The sequence below is a fragment of the Cherax quadricarinatus genome, chromosome 56 (genome assembly GCF_038502225.1).
Source record: "Cherax quadricarinatus isolate ZL_2023a chromosome 56, ASM3850222v1, whole genome shotgun sequence".
NCBI lineage: Eukaryota > Metazoa > Arthropoda > Malacostraca > Decapoda > Parastacidae > Cherax > Cherax quadricarinatus.
The window spans coordinates 19070148-19077647 of NC_091347.1; positions in this window are offsets into that span (position 1 = coordinate 19070148).

Genomic DNA, 7500 nt, shown 5'->3' on the forward strand with positions numbered 1-7500 from the left:
CATGACTACATGGACAGTTATATATGACTGATTCATAGACTTCACTTTTTATGTGATGCTATACAATGATCCTGGAGTAGTGAAGTTGAGATTAGGAGATTTAGTGAGTTGCTACAACACCAGAACACTGTGTACCGTAGTGCACCCCTGGAGATCCTGAACACTGTGTACCGTAGTGCACCCCTGGAGATCCTGAACACTGTGTACCGTAGTGCACCCCTGGAGATCCTGAACACTGTGTACCGTAGTGCACCCCTGGAGATCCTGAACACTGTGTACCGTAGTGCACCCCTGGAGATCCTGAACACTGTGTACCGTAGTGCACCCCTGGAGATCCTGAACACTGTGTACCGTAGTGCACCCCTGGAGATCCTGAACACTGTGTACCGTAGTGCACCCCTGGAGATCCTGAACACTGTGTACCGTAGTGCACCCCTGGAGATCCTGAACACTGTGTACCGTAGTGCACCCCTGGAGATCCTGAACACTGTGTACCGTAGTGCACCCCTGGAGATCCTGAACACTGTGTACCGTAGTGCACCCCTGGAGATCCTGAACACTGTGTACCGTAGTGCACCCCTGGAGATCCTGAACACTGTGTACCGTAGTGCACCCCTGGAGATCCTGAACACTGTGTACCGTAGTGCACCCCTGGAGATCCTGAACACTGTGTACCGTAGTGCACCCCTGGAGATCCTGAACACTGTGTACCGTAGTGCACCCCTGGAGATCCTGAACACTGTGTACCGTAGTGCACCCCTGGAGATCCTGAACACTGTGTATCGTAGTGCACCCCTGGAGATCCTGAACACTGTGTACCGTAGTGCACCCCTGGAGATCCTGAACACTGTGTACCGTAGTGCACCCCTGGAGATCCTGAACACTGTGTACCGTAGTGCACCCCTGGAGATCCTGAACACTGTGTACCGTAGTGCACCCCTGGAGATCCTGAACACTGTGTACCGTAGTGCACCCCTGGAGATCCTGAACACTGTGTACTGTAGTGCACCCCTGGAGATCCTGAACACTGTGTATCGTAGTGCACCCCTGGAGATCCTGAACACTGTGTACCGTAGTGCACCCCTGGAGATCCTGAACACTGTGTACCGTAGTGCACCCCTGGAGATCCTGAACACTGTGTACCGTAGTGCACCCCTGGAGATCCAGAACACTGTGTACCGTAGTGCACCCCTGGAGATCCTGAACACTGTGTACCGTAGTGCACCCCTGGAGATCCTGAACACTGTGTATCGTAGTGCACCCCTGGAGATCCTGAACACTGTGTACCGTAGTGCACCCCTGGAGATCCTGAACACTGTGCACCGTAGTGCACCCCTGGAGATCCTGAACACTGTGTACCGTAGTACACCTCTGGAGATCCTGAACACTGTGCACCGTAGTACACCTCTGGAGATCCTGAACACTGTGTACCGTAGTACACCTCTGGAGATCCTGAACACTGTGCACCGTAGTGCACCCCTGGAGATCCTGAACACTGTGCACCGTAGTGCACCCCTGGAGATCCTGAACACTGTGTACCGTAGTACACCTCTGGAGATCCTGAACACTGTGCACCGTAGTGCACCCCTGGAGATCCTGAACACTGTGTACCGTAGTGCACCCCTGGAGATCCTGAACACTGTGCACCGTAGTGCACCCCTGGAGATCCTGAACACTGTGTACCGTAGTACACCTCTGGAGATCCTGAACACTGTGCACCGTAGTACACCTCTGGAGATCCTGAACACTGTGTACCGTAGTGCACCCCTGGAGATCCTGAACACTGTGTACCGTAGTGCACCCCTGGAGATCCTGAACACTGTGTACCGTAGTGCACCCCTGGAGATCCTGAACACTGTGTACCGTAGTGCACCCCTGGAGATCCTGAACACTGTGTATCGTAGTGCACCCCTGGAGATCCTGAGCACTGTGCACCGTAGTGCACCCCTGGAGATCCTGAACACTGTGCACCGTAGTACACCTCTGGAGATCCTGAACACTGTGTACCGTAGTGCACCCCTGGAGATCCTGAACACTGTGCACCGTAGTACACCTCTGGAGATCCTGAACACTGTGTACCGTAGTGCACCCCTGGAGATCCTGAACACTGTGCACCGTAGTACACCTCTGGAGATCCTGAACACTGTGCACCGTAGTACACCTCTGGAGATCCTGAACACTGTGCACCGTAGTACACCTCTGGAGATCCTGAACACTGTGCACCGTAGTACGCCTCTGGAGATCCTGAATACTGTGCACCGTAGTGCACCCCTGGAGATCCTGAACACTGTGCACCGTAGTACACCTCTGGAGATCCTGAACACTGTACACCGTAGTGCACCCCTGGAGATCCTTCCTTTAAAATCCACCACAACGAATGCTCAGCTGACCTCTTCTCACTGTTCAGTTAAACTCTTCTCACTGCTTAGTTAAACTCTTCTCACTGCTCAGGTGCTAGAGGAGCCTCAGCTGCTAGACCCTACCACAGAATGATGCCGTCAAGGGAGGTGCCTTGATGTGAGTGTTGTTGACCCCATGAACTGACCCTACCTTACTCTAGCCTTCCCAGGCACTCTGTGAGCCCTATGGGTCTATGGCCCTTCCTCGTGCAAGTAATAATAATCCAGTCTGTCTTTCCATCCTGGGATCAGCAAGAGAGGCGCAGCAAATTTAAGAATAGACTGTGGTGTGGGTGTTTCGTGAGACTTACATGCAACTAGCATGTTGCCGAGAACAAGAGTAATGGAGGAGAGGAAGAGATTCAACTTTGCAGCGGGTGGTTAATGTTGCAAGATTAGAGTTGGTCAGCGGCACTACTGAGACCAATACATTTTCTGTGAATTGCATCAATATTTTTTGGAGGAGGGAGATTTGGGTGGGAGAGCTAGTCTAGGTGGGAGAAATTGTCAAGGTGGGAGAGATTGTCTAGGTGGGAGAGCTTGTCTAGGTGGGAGAGATTGTCAAGGTGGGAGACATTGTCTAGGTGGGAGAGATTGTCAAGGTGGGAGAGATTGTCTAGGTGAGAGAGATTGTCTAGGTGGGAGAGATTGTCTAGGTGGGAGAGCTTGTCTAGGTGGGAGAGATTGTCTAGGTGGGAGAGATTGTCAAGGTGGGAGAGCTTGTCTAGGTGTGAGAGATTGTCTAGGTGGGAGAGCTTGTCTAGGTGGGAGAGATTGTCTAGGTGGGAGAGATTATCAAGGTGGGAGAGCTTGTCAAGGTGGGAGAGATTGTCTAGGTGGGAGAGCTTGTCTAGGTGGGAGAGATTATCTAGGTGGGAGAGACTGTCAAGGTGGGAGAGATTGTCTAGGTGGGAGAGATTATCTAGGTGGGAGAGACTGTCAAGGTGGGAGAGATTGTCTAGATGGGAGACCTTCTACAGATATGTCACTTACCTTTCTGGAGTCTACCTGGAGTGTGTTTCAGGCGTCAACGTCCCCGCGGCCCGATCCATGACCATGACCTGATCAACCAGGCTGTTACTGCCGGCTGCACACAGTCCAGCGTGTGAACCACAGCCCGATTGATTTAACTTTAGGAATCTAACCAGTTCCCTCTTCAAGACAGCGGTCTATTGGTAATCCCCTTTATTTATGATGGGAGCCTGTTGAACAGTCTTGGTCCCAGGACACTTATTGTGTTTCAATGTACTCAAGGCACCTTTGCTTTACTTTGGGAAAGGGATGTTGTGCTGTCTGTCGAATCTTTTGTTTTTATAAGGAGTGCTTTCAGTGTGTGGATATGGAACCAGTTAAACGTACTAAGAAATACTACAGTATTGGAGTAGTTTCCACAGATGTGGAAGGTATATACAGTATATACAGCCAGAAGTAAAGTTAATAAGCAGACCAGGAAGAAAGTTCCCAATTTTTGTATTTAGTTTTGTCCATTTACAGAGATATGATGTTCTTGGGGCAAATTAGAGGTAATTTAGATTGTCAAGATAATGACAACTAACTGAAGTTAGAAATAAGAATTTGCTTTAACACAGTAAAATGTTTTAGAAGTTAATTCAACTAAGGTACGAGTGTCCAGGAAAGACTTGAAATTAATACCAAACACTGAGAATTGAAATGTTTGTTGCCAGGTTATTTGAGGGCTGCTGCAGGAGAAGGACCGTGACTGAATTACGAAAGAGAGTGCAAAGTGAAGCTATCAGCGGCTTGTGCTTGTCCGTAGTTGAGTTTAATGATCCGTAGCTGTTCCTGGTAGTACGCGAGAGGCCCTGGCTAACACCACTGCAACTGTTGTATCACATAATAAAGTTGGCCGAGTCTGTAGACGCCCTGAAGAGTTCCTGGTAAGTCATTGTTATACCAAGTTGTGTGTAAGGGGTTCTTCAGGTCCCTGCTGACTGTGAGGTGGCTTCAGGTCCCTGTCCCTGGCTGTTTGTGAGGGGTTCTTTAGGCCCCTGCTGCTTGTGAAGCGGCTTCAGGTCCCTGGCTGTCTGTGAGGGGGTTCTTTAGGTCCCTGCTGTTTGTGAGGCGGCTTCAGGTCCCTGGCTGTCTGTGAGGGTTCTTCAGGTCCCTGGCTATCTGGGAATGCTTCTTGAGGCCACGGGGTGAGTCTTTAAGACCTCGTGGGGGGTCAATTACTGTCTGTAGGGTGGACAGGAGGTCAGGGATGACGGGTTACTTCTGGCAGGGTTATAAGACAGGCGAAGACACTCCTCCTACAAAGATTTATACCGATCGCAACACAGTGGTGCCTACCTCAGTGGGTCGAGCTCTAGATCTTGGTCCCCACCTTTTAAGAAGGATTTTAAGGTGGTTACTGCCGACCTTGTCCAGGATAATAACAAATTATATAATAATGACAGTAATAATGATAGTAATAATATCGGTAATAACAGTCAGGTGTAGACACCTCGTTGATGTGTCGTTGGTGCGTTGCTGATGTGTTGTTGATGTGTTGTTGATGTGTTGTTAATGTGTTGTTGATGTGTTATTGATGTGTTGTTGATGTGTTGTTGATGTAGTTGTATGTAAAACCTTCCAGCACTACATCTTGGCTGGACACTCGCCGCGTCTTGCACTCTGAAATATCTTCAAAGGAACTTCATTTGGCGCGCTATGGGGGATAATATATGCGCACTGCGTCCGCGACGCATTAATATCAACAGGCGCACTTAAATGAGCGGCGCGCATGATGGACGCACTAATATACCAAGACTGTGTCCTGGTCACCATACAACCCATTATCCTGTTATGTCTCATAGTGACTCTGTGCCGTTCACTACCACTACCATGCCTGGGACCATCCTCAACACACTTGTCCCTCTCGAATCTATACTCCGTGTCCGGTCCTCTCCGTGTCCGGTCCCTTCCCCAGTCTTTATAGCCTTCCATTTCCTAGGGTTAAATTCAAGCAGTCACTTACCTGACCAAGTCTTTCTGTGTCCTCGTCTCTTTTTATTCTCATTAACTTTAAATCAGAGGAGGGAAACATCTGACTTAATATCCTCTGGTCTGTCATTCACATAAACAGGAAACAGATCCTTGAGGTACCCCGCTTGTTACTCCTTCCTATTCTGAAGTCTTTCGTTGCTAGCCACAGGTGTACCTTTCCTATTATTACCTCGTACATCTTAAGTTGTTAGACCAGACTCTTGTGAGGTACATTATCAAATGCCTTCTTGAAATCTAAGAAAATATAAAGCACCCATTCTCTTTGTCTGTCTGTCTGTCTGTCTCTGTCTCTGTCTCTGTCTCTCTCTCTCTCTCTCCTTCTCTCTCTCTCTCTCTCTCTCTCTCTCTCTCTCTCTCTCTCTCTCTCTCTCTCTCTCTCTCTCTCTCTCTCTCTCTCTCTCTCTCTCTCTCTCTCTCTCTCTCTCACTCTCTCTCTCTATCTATCTATCTATCTATCTATCTATCTATCTATCTATCTATCTATCAATCTATCTATCTATCTATCTATCTATCTATCTATCTATCAATCTGTCTATCTATCTATCTATCTATCTATCTATCTATCTATCTATCTATCTATCTATCTATCTATCTATCTATCTATCTATCTATCTATCTACCCATCTGTCTATCTATCTATCTATCTCTCGTCTCACTTCTGCTACTTAGTCGTAGAATCCTAACAGGCTGGTAAAACAAGATTTGCCATCTTTGGCTCCCTGTGCTTGCCACAGTTTATGAAGCCGCTTCTCTCTGTGTTATACCACATCTTCTGGTTCACTACCTTGCATGGTATGATGTCAGTGGAACTGGTCTGTGGGTCAACTCTTCCTCTCCATCTTCTTTGTTCAATATTGGCACTACATTCACTGTCTCCCAGATACCTGGCATTTGTCCCGTGTCCAGTGACTTGCAGATCTTAGCTGATGGTTCACACAGTGCCTCTGTTCCCTCTCTCAGAACCTTGTGTGTGTACTCACCTATTTGTACTCACCTATTTGTGGTTGCAGGGGTCGATTTACAGCTCCTGGCCCCGCCTCTTCGCTGATTGCTACTAGGTCCTCTCTCTCCCTGCCCCATGAGCTCTATCATACCTCGCCTTAAAACTATGTATGGTTCCCGCCTCCACTACGTCACTTTCTAGGCTATTCCATGGCCTGACTACTCTATGACTGAAGAAATACTTCCTAACATCCCTTTGATTCATCTGAGTCTTCAACTTCCAATTGTGACCTCTTGTGTCTGTGTCCCATCTCTGGAACATCCCGTCTTTGTCCACCTTGTCTATTCCGCGCAGTATTTTATATGTCGTTATCATGTCTCCCCTGTGTGTATGTGTGTGTGTGTGTGTGTGTGTGTGTGTGTGTGTGTGTGTGTGTGTGTGTGTGTGTGTGTGTGTTCCATCCCAACAATGCCACCAAAATACTTTACGTGTTCCTGGTTCTTTATTAAAGAGTTGCTGTTGACAAAATAGGTTAGGGTTATAAATTTAAATAAACGTGACTTTACTGCAGTAGAGTAAAGTAAAATAGACATGATGTTAGATAAAATAGTTAATCTTAACAAAACTCTAAATTTAAGTAAACATGAGAACATATGTTTTTAACAGGTTCACCATCAGTGGTAAGTGAAGGTGACTGTACTGTCCTGAGAGGTCCATCATCACTATCAGTGAAGGTGACTGTACTGTCCTGAGAGGTCCATCATCACTATCAGTGAAGGTGACTGTACTGTCCTGAGAGGTCCATCATCACTATCAGTGAAGGTGACTGTACTGTCCTGAGAGGTCCATCATCACTATCAGTGAAGGTGACTGTACTGTCCTGAGAGGTCCACCATCACTATCAGTGAAGGTGACTGTACTGTCCTGAGAGGTCCACCATCACTATCAGTGAAGGTGACTGTACTGTCCTGAGAGGTCCACCATCACTATCAGTGAAGGTGACTGTACTGTCCTGAGAGGTCCACCATCACTATCAGTGAAGGTGACTGTACTGTCCTGAGAGGTCCACCATCACTATCAGTGAAGGTGACAGTACTGTCCTGAGAGGTCCACCATCACTATCAGTGAAGGTGACTGTACTGTCCTGAGAGG